This window comes from Cyanistes caeruleus, chromosome 18 (genome assembly GCF_971803275.1).
Source record: "Cyanistes caeruleus chromosome 18, bCyaCae1.hap1.1, whole genome shotgun sequence".
NCBI lineage: Eukaryota > Metazoa > Chordata > Aves > Passeriformes > Paridae > Cyanistes > Cyanistes caeruleus.
The window spans coordinates 8,174,425-8,189,262 of NC_141718.1; the positions used below are offsets into that span (position 1 = coordinate 8,174,425).

The 14,838-nt window shown below is 43.0% G+C and overlaps 1 protein-coding gene across 5 annotated transcripts in view; it reads left to right on the forward strand.

The window, feature by feature from the left end:
- The window catches only part of HIC2 (HIC ZBTB transcriptional repressor 2), a 72,134-nt gene that overhangs the window by 14,250 nt on the left and 43,046 nt on the right, over positions 1–14,838 (forward strand). Inside the window, exon 1 of one of the 5 annotated variants that reach the window (XM_086856348.1) lies at positions 13,940–14,801. The exons of the other annotated variants lie outside the window; for them this stretch is intronic. The gene's annotated coding sequence lies outside the window, so the exon portion shown is untranslated. Of the gene's footprint in view, positions 1–13,939; positions 14,802–14,838 lie in introns of those variants that run through there. 5 annotated transcript variants of the gene reach the window in all.

The window sequence follows — 14,838 nt, forward strand, 5'->3', positions numbered from 1 at the left end:
GGCAGGAGGAGGAGAGCAGCATGGGCAGTGCCAGGGCTCTCAGAAGAGCAGTGTGGGCAGTGCCAGGGCTCTCAGGAGGGCAGTGTGGGCAATGCTGGGGCTCTTGCTTCAGCCTTGGCTGCCTGAATTCCTGGCAGGTAGAGCTGCTGCGTGACCGCTGTCACGGACAGTTGCACCTGATGTGTGGGAGTTACTTGGCACATGGTGGATGTAGTTTCCCATTGATTTTTGGTGGAATTGATTTATAGAGCTATTTAATGGAATTGATTCCTTTTACAACTTTTTCCCGTCTTAAAGACCAATTGTTTTTCTTGAGTGATGGCTGCAGGTTTGTGTTTATGTATTATTATGCTCGTGCACCCACAGTCCCAACTGTGTTCTCTCTACTTGAACTGCAAAAGAAAGTCTCGATCTCAAATGCCATCTTAAATCTTAATATTATGTTTGATGTATGACCTGGAATAAATTAAACGTGCTAGAACTTGCAAGATGAAATCCTAGTGGTGGGTATAACCACAAAGCAGTGTTCTATTAAGCCAAGGACTGTCGAGAATGTCTGTTGTGGTTGTGTCTGGGTTATGAGTGGCTCCCTTTGGTTTAGTGTAGGTGGATATTTTTATTCCGCCTGGCTTGTGAACAAGGGGATGAAACTTCAGAATTTACCTACAAGAGGAGTAAGGCTCTGCTGACTTTTCCTTTACAAGCCCATAGGTTGGAACCACATTTTTTTCCTAAACCCAGTATTTTTATTGTATTTTAATGTATTTCATTGATTGTTACTCCAAAGTGGTTTGTATTAAGGAAACATTATATATTATACCTGGAGGAGTACTATGAGAAAGTGTGAATATTGTAATTCTCTGTTACTGTTTGTACTTTGCAGGTCAGTTCTGTCAGTAAGCTTAAGTGGCAAATTCATGTTGTGGTTTTGGGCTTCTTCCTTTCTGTCTTTCCTCTTTCAAGAAGCACTGAAATAAACATGGGCAGGATCCTTACTCTGGGTGGGACTCCTGAGCAGATATGCCACCCAGATTTCCAGATCAGAGAGATTTAAATGTGTATGCTGAGGGCTTATGGTCCAGCTAACAACTGCCTGTCAGGATACAACAAAATAATCTCTGAACTAGCCAGCACTCAAGTCATACAATAAATTAGTAATCCAAAAGTACTGCCTTCAATGGCAAAGTGAAACAAACATCAACTCTTACAGTTGTGAGAGTTGTGTGAAATTTAGCTAAGCAATTTGGCAGCTGTATGCAGCACTAACTGGATCTTCCAAGTGGTCTGATGTAGCTGTGAGCCCAGAACATTTGGGTAATCTAATTATCACCACAGAAGTGAAAGAGATAGAGACAGCAGTAGTCAACATCCTATTTGAATAGAAAAGCTCTGAACTTCATCACTGCTTATGAAAACTTCCACCCATGGCCAGCTGTAATCTGGAGCCATCTAAAAACTGCTGAGAATCCAGCAGGGCTCACTCCTGTGCATCTACCTTATACTGTGAGTTTAACAGGATGGCCAAGAATAATATCATTAGGATGCTGAGTGTGCAACTGCTGTAGGAGTGGGCTGTGTGTGTGGACAAAGCTTAGCACGAAAACTGTAGCTGGTAGATGCATGATGCAGAGCAGATAATAGCAGAGTATCCGGTTGTCTTGTATCTGCAACTCCAAATACCACGCACCATTAATTTTGGAAAAGGACTCCAAATGTAAGCAAATTGCTTTGACCCAGATTTTAAACTGGTAAAGGAACCTGAATTCACAGGCAAGGCAATATGGGCCCTTTTGCAAAACATGGTATTTAAATGTGGCTTGCTTAGAGAAACTTCCAACAACAATCAACCTTCACCCTGTGCCCCAGAGGACTGCCAAGACTTTATCCAATGTCATAGTGATCCTAAATGGCAGACTTTGAGAGGGAAAACTGTATCCTTGCTTTGTAAATGAAACTGCAGCAGTTGAATTATACTGTAGTTTTACAGAGGTGTTTTATATACAACCACATTCTAAAGTAGATTTTGTTTGCTAGGAATTATCCTAGTGATTTGTAGTCTGTCTCTGGCAGATGTGTCTCTCTCTGACCATCACATGCCCTAAGCAATTATGCAGAGTTAACAAAACCTAGAGAAGACAACTGCTCTTATCTGTCTTGCCCCATGCCAAGTCTTTGCCTTCCACTCTCTGCTGGGAAATAGTACAAATTCCAGGCATTCTTTGGAAGGGAGAGGGTTAAATTTACAGAGAAGGGTATCTTGTCTTTCACCACTACTGGGGTGGAAAGATTTTAACTCTGTCTGTTCCCCAGAGGTGCTTTGTGTGATGATATGTCCTTTTAGGATAGGTTGGACATTAAGGATCTGTACTGTCAAGTTTCTTCATTGCCATATGGACAGATTCAGGACATCAGAAGAAGCATTTACATGACAATACATGATTTCATAGTTGGTGTTATGTAAATTGGACTATGTTTGACTATATTTGGCTTAGGGACTGCAGAACCCTAAGGCTGTCACTGGGCTGTACCAGCACAATCTCTTCCCTGAAGAATGTTCCAGTCTAAATAGTAGACGGTAGTAGATAGTTGATAATAGTAGATAGTATAGTAATAGTAGATAATAGTAGATAGTAGATAGTAAAGCAAAAGGGGAGAGAGGAAGCAGAAACACAAACAGATGCATTATTTGGCCAAGGTGGTGTGACAGATGTAGAGAACTAGGAAGAGAACCTAAACTCCTTCAGTTACAGTTTACTTTGCTACCAGAATAGACTACTGTTATTATAGCACTCTTTTTTCATCCTTACTCTTCCAACTAAATTAACTTTCCTTGCCTCAAGGACTGACACAGTCCCTGTACAGTCTTCTGGCTATCTTAGCTATGCCAGGGAACTGGAACAACAAGCACACAAACAAGCCACTGCACATTGACTGATCATTGCTTACTCTCTGTACTTGGGGCTTTAGCTCATGGCAGTGAGAAGTAACCAGTTACAAACCAAGACAAAGGCAGCCACACAAGCAGCAGTTGCTTCTGGATTTGCACAGCTACTCATCAGTCCTGCTTGTTCTAGAGATGCCTACCTTGCATTTTGGTCTGCAGGTTCCTGGTGCCTGCCTACATGGGGTGAGGCCAGGTAGCGCCAACACCACCTCAGGCTGCTCTGGCTCCAATTCAGATCTTCATGAGCACCTTGCTAGTGTTAAAAATTCCTTGCCAAACTCCTACCTTACAAAGCGTTCGAGGGACTGCATTTCTGTAACGCCTGGATTTGGAAAGCTGTGAGATGAAACAAATATTCTCCAGAAGATGACAAACAGGACCAAACAGTTACTTACTCTTTGTGTGCTGCCTTGGTAAATTTAAAGACTTCTGTGTATTAAATGATGCAATAGCAAATTCCTTACAAAAAATAAAATGTCTGTAATCAGATAATGGTTGCTCTGGTGCTAGTGGTAATATGACATTGAATATCTCTTGGTTTGGCTTCCACGATTCAGGAGTGAGGGGAACTGGAAAGGTGTTTACTGAACCAATAAACTTCTCACTAAACATAATTCATGAGTTCTAGCTGGCTAATAACCAGGACCTCAATGCTCTAACAGTTGCCCCCATACATATTAAAACAAAGCTTTATTTGAAGTGAAAACTTTTAGAAAAATAAACTTCAGGATTTAGTGGCCTCTAATATTGTCTGCCTCCACAGGCCATGAGAGATCTCATAACTAGAGAGTAGGTTTAAAAATATTTCTATTGCATTCTTTTTGACCGATGCTGAAAGGCTGCTTGGTCCAGAGATTGCCTCAGCATAATTTTTTGTTTGCTATTTTCAAACATAGAGGAATCCATATGCTTCTCTTAAAATAACACTGTGCAGGGATTTTTCTTCCCTATTTATGTTAAAAAGAGTTTCTGCTGGCCATTTGAGTGTTCTAGGCAGTCAGCATTCTTCAGCTATATGAGAAAGGTGAAGAGCTGTAAGAAAGTTTACTCTCTTTAAGAAGTCATTTTAAAAATTACTTCCATAACCTTTCTTACAGTCCTAGTTTTTCTCTGGAGAGATCTTCATCTGAACAGGTTTATTTAAACACTTGCTAGATTATGTATCAGGATTTCCCTTCCTCTCCTCATGAATGAAAACCTGTGCTTCTGCAGGTTCACTCAAGGAGTGCTCCTCCTTGGAGCACTATAGAACTTTAGATCTGGATTGGTTTCAAATCCCCATCATTTCCCTGTGTGTAGAAGAGTATTCTTGTGTTCAGTGTTTGTTTAGTTTCTCATGAATTAAATTTACATTCTTAAAGAATCCTGAGCAGTTCTCAGAGGGGTGTGGGTGATTGGTGGCTCTGCTCTCTGGGGCACGTGTAATTTGTACTGGGGCAGAGTAGTTCATTTTTAAGGACTGGGAATCACTTCATTTAGATTTCTGCTAATGGTTTTACCTTCTGGGGAAGCCTTGCCACTCTGTGCTGCAGCTTCTTCCTTGGACTGATGACGAAACAAGGCCTGCCTGCCTCCTGTCAGATGCTTTGAAGTCTGCAGATGAAAGATACCATATGAATGCAAAGTACTTGCCAGTTAATGTCAGCAAGTCATTTTGCTTGTACCTTGATGAAAAAAGCTTTATTGTCAGTTTACAATGAATTGATTTACATATGCACCAGTAGTTCTTTCCCTTTTACTTAAGTCTTTTGGAAAATTATATTGACTACCTCTCAGAAAGATAGAGGGAGGTTAAATAACAAGCAATAAAGATTATCGAGGAAATTTCTCGTCATGCAATACCTTAAAGATAATAATATTTTGAAAGGGAAAGAAAATAACAACTATGCACAAGGAGTTTCTGCTAAATACTGCCTCATTCCTGTCTTTCAGGGATTATTTTCTCATGCAGAGCTAAGTCTAGTTCCATCAATGCATAGAGAAGTTCTATTATTATACACTGATTTGATAAGATAATATAATTAGTGTCTTGGTCCATTGATGCAGACCTCTACTGTCCAAAACCAACATTAGGTTATTAAATCAATTCTCGTATTTGTTACAGTAATAAGATAAAATAGCATTATTTAGATACCGCTTGTCTAAACTTAGATAAGTCGTTCAACCGTATCTCTGTTTGCTTATCCACATTCTTCCTCTGCTTTTAAAAACCAGCACAAATTCATGAGGTAGGTGCAGACTTTGGATTTCCTGGTCTTTATTGTTTGGTGTGGCAAGGTCTTCCCTGTCAGTTATTTGTGTCTTGTCTGTGTGGCTCTCCCTCCCCTGCAGCAGATGGGTAGTGAGGAAATGAGGGCTCCAGTGGATAAATGCAGCAGCAGCAGCAGCTGCTTTCAAGAAGGGTGTCCATGAGCAGGCCACAAGTGAGATGTGTCCAGGCAGCTAATCTGGACAGATATCTACTGATAATTTCTGCTGACACACAGATCAGGAGACCTGGAATTGATGGCTAAACTGGCACAGAGCCAAAGTCAACAGAGAGAAGAATTTTTAGGTAGAAAGGCAAGTTTCCCAAATTACAGTTGTCTTGGGGAGCTTGGGAGCCTTCTGGCTCCAGAGCAGGAAGAAAGAGGCTTTGCCAAATGCCCATTTCAAGTATAAACACTCTCCCAAGCCCCTAGTTCATAGACTGATACCGTTATTTAATATTCTGCTGGAAGTGGGTTGACTTACTCAAAGTTTGTACAAATCGGTTTTGTAGGCAGGTAACCTTCGATGAGTTTTGTTTTCTGGTTGTTTGGGGTTTTTTTTGCTATAGAGGCTCAGATCCTATTGGACAATGACCAATCCAACCTGATGTTAAGGGACCATGGTGTCTAGTGAGATCTGCTGTTTTTAAATACTGTATTTTGTATTAACTTGTGCTGCAGACCACAATTCTGCTCTGTCTCCTTGTTTTGTAACACACTTATTTGCATGGGAACATCCTGCTTCTTTCACATATGAGGACTTCCAGGATGAAGGCTGAGCCCTGCAGAGCTTTGTTCCCAGATTCTGCGGTGGAACACAGGACTCTTTGAGAGTGCAAAGGGCCAAGTTGTGCTGCTGTGTTCTCCTGGTGTGCTGCTGGCATGAGTGTGCAGGGCCAGACAGGGAGGGAAGGCTATTTAATGGGGCCATGTGTTACTGGAACTTGCCATCTAACATTCCTGGCTTTCCCCAGTGTGTTCTCCCCCTTCCAGGGTGGAATGCAGTAATTGCCATACCAGAAAGAAGCCATGAATTGTCTGTCTAGCCTGGTATCCTTTCTCCAAGACAGGCAAACACCAGATGCTTGAGGGAAAGGTACAAGAACTCCTAAAACAAACAAATATGGTATAACTTGCACATAGAGGAAGTTGGTGGTTGGTTTATGCCCTGAGGTGAGGGAGTTTCTAGACTTTACATGAGTATGTAGCTGGGTATTCTCTTCATATATGACAGACTTGTACTCACGCCATTCCTGCAGACTCCCTGCCTCTGGAGTTGGTGCCAAGGAACAGCACAGCTCAGCTGCACCCCTGCACTGTGCTGGCATGGTCCTCGGTCCCCAACTTCTGTAGCAAGGGGTCTGAACTCTACAGTGTGTTGCTGATATCGTTGTCTGCAGAGAATGCCAAGAGACTATGTTCCAGGCAGCATTACCAAATGACAGGATTTACTCTGTTCAGTGAAGTGTGATCTGAGCTCTGCCCTGCTCCTGTCTTCTAAACATGGGAGCAGGAGGGTTGGCTCCATTGGTGTTCAATCAAGGCCAGTGGGGGACCACTGAACCTCTATCATGAGTCATGGTAAGTGCTGCTATCTGGTTCCCTCCCTCCTGGTGTTCTCCAGTGGCCAAATCTTTCATCACAAGCTGCACACATGAACAGCGTGTCCAGCCACACAGGGACCATCGCAGGAACTGGTGTGAAACAGCCTCCAGCAACTGAAAGCATGAGGGAGAGAGGCCTGGGGAGAAAGGAGAAACACCTCAAGTGATAGCTTCATTGTCTGGTGCTGATGTAGAAGTCAGTAATATGCAGGACCTGTGTTCACCTCAGGGATGAGGAAGAGGAGAGTGCTCTTTTTAATTAGGTATTGCTAATTCTTTCCCAACCAGCCAGCCTGGGATTTCCTTGCATTCTGAGGCAATGCTTTCATCCATCTCCTGTTTAACAATCTGAACTTGCTTGAGAAGTTGTTTTTCTTTCTTGTGGAAGATTGCATTGGAGCCAGAGTGTTGTTTACCTAAGATCTGTAATAAAAATTCTTTATCCTAATTTTGCTTCCTCTCCATCTCGAAAAGGGGTGGCATGGAAAGCAGCACGTATTCTGTAGGGAAGATCTTTTGGGTTCAGCCTATTTAGTAACCACAGTTACCAAACTGCTCTCACTGCAAGCAGTTGGTCAGTCTCCCTTGTGCTATCTGGACTTCTATAGTCTATGGTTCTGATTTGCTGCAAGCTCTCCCAGCGATCTCAGGTAAACTGAAGAACAGAGGTTGAGTCTCTTCCCAAACAGCAGCTAGGGATTGACCATTATCTGTCATTTCTCCTCTGTGAAGTGATTTTTGCTGAGCCTTTTGATGAAGAAATGTTCTGTCTAAGCCACTATGTGGGTTGTGGTGTTGTAAGACCCATGATGAAGCTGTAAGAAGTCCATACTACTTACTAAGCTGGAAACATACCTTGTTGCTAACAAACAACGTAACAATCTCAATTTAAAACTCGAGAATTTTCCTTTCTGTTAGGTAGTCAAATCAGTAGCTCAGGGAATGGTCTAGATCCAGGTCCATTGACAGACTGCAGCTGATGTGGCTTGGGTCTGGTGTCTGGATGTTTTTTAAGCAATTCTATGAATATTTCTTTCGTGCTCTTGTGTTTTTCTGGTTTTTTATTATATCAATATTCTTTTTTCTTCTGATACTTTAATTTTTAAACAATGCATATGGTCTGATAGATTGAAACAAGAGACAGATGCAAAGGCAGAGGCAAGTTTTTCTAAACACAGCTTTAGATTTGTAGGCATGGGTAATTAGAAAAATAAAATTTATCATTTTAGTTAGCTTATTTTTGAGTGAAATGAGGGAAATTGAAGGAAATGAGCATTTCTTAGCATGGAAGTGGGGAGACTTCCTATGCCACATACAGCTCCAGCATAGCATGTAACTTCATCATGTGTGCAACCCACTAATCCCTGCATGGGCATTCTTAAAATTAAAATGTTCTTAATTTAGTAGAACGAGATAAATGAAATTAAAGTTCCTTTTAATACTGAATGAGGGTGTCTGTACAGAGATACAATGTGGTTTAGCTAATTCACTTTAAATTCACAACTTTAGTTAATCTGAATTAAGTTTCCCAAATCCTGCGTGTAAAGACATCTTTATTTAGAAAAGGCTGCTGTTGTGGAAAGAGCAATGGATTCAGCCCTGTCCCGAGGCATTCTGGCGTGCAGCTCGCTTGTTCTGAGACAGAGAGTTTCTGGGCATTAGCAAATTGTCTACCACATCCTTTTCTTCTCCTCTCAGAACGCCTCTGTGCCACCTCCAAAAATTGTGGTTTCTGAGCCATTACTCTGAGTAACTTGCACTGGTTGTATTTGCTGTGCAGCTGAGGAAACAATATTTCAGCAACGTGTACCATTTTGGAGCAGGGAAAGTTAAACTTGTCCTGAAACCAGTCATGAACACACCCTTTGATCTGAAGGGCCTGTCCAGGGGATGTTCCTTGCCCAGGCCAGGTAGAGCAGGGAGAAGGATGGGGGAATCTCTTGTGCATAGCACAGGTTTGTGCAGTTTTCCACACTTGTGCTGTGTATAATTCAGAAGCAAAACCATGAGAACAACTGTCTTTTAGAGTCAGAATTAGCTGAGCGGCTTGTTCCTGAAAATATTTGCTTTTGTGCTTGGAAATGATCTTGTGGTCATGTTACATTTTTCTTATGAAAAGAGAAACTGGTCACATGGGTCAAATACAACCCTTTAGGACAAACCCCTAAACAAAACTGTTTGCCACATGCAAGGAGTGCTGGACCATGTAACTCTCACTGCAAGTTTCACCCAGTTCACTTTATAGGACTGCTTTCCAACCCTTGCCCTAATGGGAAATGGTTCATAGGACAGGTGCATTGTCTCACAGGCTGCTGGTTTTGGTAAGAGATCAGCTGGAGGGGGATCACTTGGATTTCTCTACCTTTTTTCAATTGTAATTTCCAGTATGTTGATCATAGATGTTATGAATAATGGGTATGAGAAAACAGAGTAAAAGTTATTTTATTGCACTCCATCCTTGAGTTGGAGTACGTAGATAGCCACAGTGTGGAGGAGATGGTTTTCCATGGGCCAGCTGATGAATTCATGTTCCTTTCACCTGGTGAAATTCTGCCTGACATGCTGAAGTCTCCAGAAGGCCTGAAAGCATAATGCACTGTGCGTGTGTACTATAAATAAACTTTTAAAAACATAATTTAAAAACACCTCTGGCAAAGCACATGCTTAACTGAAACTTGTCTGGTCAAGGCTGACTCAGTGGTGTAGGAAGAAGATGGGGAAAGAGCAAGTGGGAGCAAATAAGTGAAACCTGCTGTCAGAGAAAAGGCACTTGTTTGTCATTTCAGAGTGTCCAAGGTCTTGGCATGTGAGTTTTGGGAGATCCCTAGTGACTTTCTGGATATTTGCCCTTGGCATGCGTGTTTGTGAGTGATCTGAGATTTCATTAACAAAGCTGCACAAACAAGGTTAGTTAACCTGTTAGAAAAAGATCAGATGGCTGGGAATCATAGTTGATTCTCCAGTTGTAAGAACCCAAACAGCTCTGGATGAAGGTCACCAATCAATTAGACAAAATAATTTCAAGAAGTCCTCTTAATGAATTTTTATGTCTCCCACCCACAGTTTGGATAGCTGCAACCCTTTATTTTAAATGGACAATTCTTTTGATCTGCACAGAACCAGAGGAGGTTTGGGGAGATGAAACTCTCTGAGGGTAAATTGCTCTGATAGTATCTGTGGAGGTATATAATCTATATAATCTGCACTGCTCCTGTCTCAAAGCAGGTCTGACTTACCTGCTTGTTTTTGAAGTTGTATGAAAACATGATGCGTCTTCAAGCAAGAAAAAGAAACCTACACTGAGGCTTCTTTAGATGGGGCACTAAGGGGTTAAAGGATTGCCCAGTCCTGGGGAAGCCTGTTTCAAGGCAGGCATCCACTGGAGTAAGGTTTTGCTGCAGACACAGGCTGATGTGCTTGCAGCAAGGATTGTAGCCTTATCAGTAAAGATAAACATGCAAAGGCTTCCAAACCCCTGTGTCCCTGCCACTTGTTTGGGATACTTTTCCAAAGACCAAAAGAAAATGTAAGATCTTCACCAAGATAGATGCTCCTTCCAAAGGAGGCAGCCAGCAGACTATGTAGACAGAGACCATGTATTACTCTGTGGTTTGGAACAGGTACAGGAGATATTAGTTTACCTGATTCAAAATAGTACTTGAGACCTGGCAATATCATTTGGGGCTGGCCCTTTCCCCTCGCCCATCAGTCTTCTGCTGAGTGTCCAAATGCTGGACAACGCTGGGTTTTGTTGCCCTCACTGAGTTACCTGCCATAGCTAATTTCTGCTGCCAAGCAACCTCCAGGCTTTACTACCTATTTGTTTGCCATTTCCCACAAATACTTTGAATGTTACTTTATTTTAATCCTGGTGCTGAGAGGAGAGGAATGGAGATAGTGTTTCTGTTAAAAATGCACAGGATCAGCTACAGAATTTTGGGCACAGAACAGACCACTTGAGTTGCCTGCAAAAATAGTCCCCATGGTAATATTAGGTGTAATTAAGGTGTAGCCTTGTAAATATTACACTTTTCTTATTTCTCTCTCCTCCTGTCACAAAACATGGCAAAGCAGGAGATGCAGAAATCAAGCACTTGGCTTCTCGGCTTCAAATTCCAAAAGTCTGCACTGAAAAATGCAGAAATTATTCCAGATGGGTGAGAACTGGCACTTTTTCTGTCCAGGAAAGTCTGTGCCATTCTGCAGGCTCAGCCTGGGTCCCTCTGTTTTGCCACTGAGCCTGATTGACACTTACATGTGTGTGGCCTTTTTACACGGTGGTGGACTTAAGTTTGAAAATCCAGACATTTTTGAACTGTGACAACAGTTGGTATGGTGTTTCAATCTGTATTTTACTTTTTAAAAATTATATATACTATTTTAAAAGGGAGTGTGGCAACTTATTACAAAAATCAGAGACGAGAACGGATTACAGAAACAATTTAAAAGTTGCTCCCAATTGAGTGAGTCTTTGAATGTGGAAAAAAGAGACTTATTTCAAAAATTTCTCTTAAACTCACAGTGTGATAGATAAAGCTAGTTCTGAGAACGTGAAAATGTGGACTCCATGTGCTAAAGCTATTTGAAAAGAGGTGTGAGTGAAGGGGCTGGGGTTGGTGTGAACGTCAGACTTCCTGCCTTCTGCACTTTCTGTGTCGCAGCTGTAGCACGTTCATAGTGTGGCACTTCTTTTAAAAGGGACTCTGAACTAGCCCAGCCTTTCAGGGAAAGACAAGCTGCAGCCAGAAATTCTGGCCCATTGCAGGATGACAGGAGGAAGAGCTTTGTTACTAGCTCGTGTTTGATCTTAGCTGCTTTTTTTTCTGCTCTCAGTAGCATGCTAATGATACCTGTGGGAGCTGAAAAATGGGTGAATTCCTGCTAGGGTGCGGACAAGTTCGCAGTTTAGTTCTTGTCCTCTTCTTCCCCTCTGGTAAAAATTTTGGGGGCCGTCCCAGATACATAAAAAGGAACTTTTTCCTAGAAGAATTTCTGTCCTACATCTGCTGAGGAGTCTGAATCAGAAAGGCAGTAAGCAGTTGACTCAGTTTGTTTTGTCTCCTCTCCCCCTTTCTTATGTTTGAAATTATGAGTATTTATGGGAAATGACTGGCTTGAAAGTCTAGGACAAGTCTGAGCTGCCCATAAGCCATTCCTTTTCTAGTTTTGCCTTAGTTCAGTTTTGCCTTGTTTATTTTAAACTGTAAAACTGAAATGCCAAGCGCATCCTAAATCCCCTTTTGTTTCAAATGCCAGAATTGCAAGTTTCACATTTCTTACTTGTGATTCTCCACATATTATGTCCCTCTTGGTATCAGAGGACCCAGTGGGGTGGGCAGGCTGCACCCTGGGTCAGAAGAACAGGGAGACGGTGAAACAGAAGAGTGCCAAACCTGGAGGCAAATACACCCCAGTTTCTGCTGCTGCCCAGGGAGAGGGTCTGCAAGTCTGTGATAAGGGATGGAAGGAGACCAAGAGTGATGGGTGGGCCCCCAAAGGCGGTGATCTGGATGCCAACATATCTTGCTCCAGCTTTGCAAGGAGCAGCATGCAAGTGCTTCAGAGGGAGGGCTAGTTGTGGTCTGTGGTTTAGGGAGTTGACACAAATAGTCTCTGAACCCTTTTTTTATGGGCCTGCGAAGGAGTGCTCTCTCTGGGGAACTGGAGCCTGTCATCCTTGGTGTAATCCTTTCTTGCTTAGCAGGTTCGAGGCTGTGCTCAGAGCAAGCAGCCATGGCTGGCTGACAGAAAGGGGGGTTTAGCATCCTACACAGTTTGTGCTGTGTTAGATTAGAATGGGCATGCTGGTAATTAAACACTTGGGTCTGGGTTTCTGTTCCTAAACTACTGCTGTAAATCAGCAATTGAGATCTGTGGCAGGCAACCTTTGACAATATTTCTGTGCCCAAGAACCGTGTGGGCTAGGCTATTTTTAAACCTCTTTCAGTAAATGCACTGTGTAACATTTTTGTGGACAGAAAATACAGAACAGTGTGTTGACCTTCATTGCTGATCAAACTTCAGTTGCACCCAGCCATAACTGATAGCAGGTCTTACCTGGATTTGCTTTCTGTCAATGCATGTAGGTGGTCACATGGAGGAGAAGTAAAATACTTCCATAATCTATATATATATCACAAATACCTGGATGAAATAAGAAGAAATAAGGATAAATTGTGTCAGAGGGAAAAATGCATTGCAAATCTTTCAACTTCAATGAGAAAATATACCCATAGTTCAGATATTTCATTCTACATGAAGGCTGATGCTGAACCTAATAAAAATCACCCAGATGGAGAGAGATCGCTACCTAGTAGTAAAATATCAGCACTCCTGTTGGTGTGCACTGGGCTTCTTGTACCTGGCAAAGCACTGATTGCACTGATCTTCCAATTGGGACTTCTACAGGGATGGCCAGAGGGAATCTTAGTGATACTACAAAGAACCCTGTTTACTCAAGAGGGCATATGTACATCTTTTAACAATCTGGTTGTGTACCTTCTTTGTGGGAGGATCCCTGACCTTATACAGAGAGGGACAAGTGCTAATTAACTTAATTCTGGGAACAGGAGGTGGTATGACCTTTTCCAAAGTGATTCTTTTGGGCTAGAGTTTACAGAGAGGTATTTGCTAGGACTGATGCCTGGGTTTGCTATGAAAACATTATTCATACAGAGGTGTAAAATTCCCTGGTGTGGTCGGGGTAGAAATTAACCTCCCAATCTCTCTGGTTAGGGTTCATGGTTCCTTGTCTAAAAATTGTTGGCATGGTGTCCAGATTTATGTTATTTGGTATCAAAACACAGTTAGGTTTTCTATCATATCTTTCAGCACTGAGCACAGCAAGTAGATCCAAGTTATTATTAGACCATTGTTTTGGACACCACCCACTGGGTTGTGAACACCCCATCTTTTATTGGCAACGCAGCGGGAAATTAATTTCTGAGGAATTTTTTTCCTGAATTATCGAGGTGTTACTTATTCTGAGCACCTTCCAAATTCCAACCTCTTTGGCCAAAGCGGTAAGGCCATCTTAATGCCATCTCTGCTGTGCTCCCTCTGAGCAGCTCAGGGACACAATTACAAGCACTGAGTGTGCCTACACCACCCCATTTTGCTACCAGCACGAAGCAATCAGTCCCAGTTGCTCCAGCGTAGACAAAACCAGAGGCAGCTACAGCACTACCTTTGCAGCAACTGCAGAGAGCAGAGCTTACGGAAATGTGCCTGAGGTGAGCAGCACACAGGGCCATTGGGCTGACTCCGCTGAGGAAATGAAATGCAGCCCCACACTGGAGGCAAGTTGCTGTAGACCCCCTGGCTGGCCACGTGTCAGGCTCACAAAGCATTTATGATGCCTGGCTGCAGAGAAGTAAGCAGAAAGCTGTCCATGGTGACTTACAGCTGGAGAAAGGTAGGAAGGCAGCTGATAGAACTGAATTTTCCTCAGGCAAAGAAATACCTTTGCCCCCTGCTCCCTGTTGTCTTCTAATGTAGTTTTAAAAACCCCAACAAGGCAACTCTCCCTCATTCCCCACCACCACCCCCAACAACAAAAAAGCACAGGCTCGCTGGACCCTAAGAGAAACAAACATAAGCACCTCTTTGGAAAACACTGCTGAGGCCTGCGGCCATCCCGCATTCCTGAGGAGGCTGCGAGCCTCCTCCCCAGCGTGCCTGCCCAGCAGGGCAGCCGGCTCCGGAGGCCGCGCTGCTGCTGCTCCCTCGCTGCACCGACATGCCCGCACACAGCCCCCGGAGGGGCTCGCACCTCTCCCTGCAGTGGCCGTAGCCACGATTTGTGCTGCCCCTGCTCAGGGGAACAGAAGCAGCGCCTTCACCGTGCGGCATTTTCTGCCATATTCATTCAAAGGACAGCTCCGTGTCTGAAGTGCTGCCTGAGTACAGCTACGGGTACCGCGAGGTAAACAGCTGCCACATCCTCATCCTACTTCTTGCCACGACACTGCAGTGGAGCTGGAAGTTTTTCAGCAATGTAACTAGGTAAGGAGTATTTATTTTGATGAAAATGAAGGTAAAA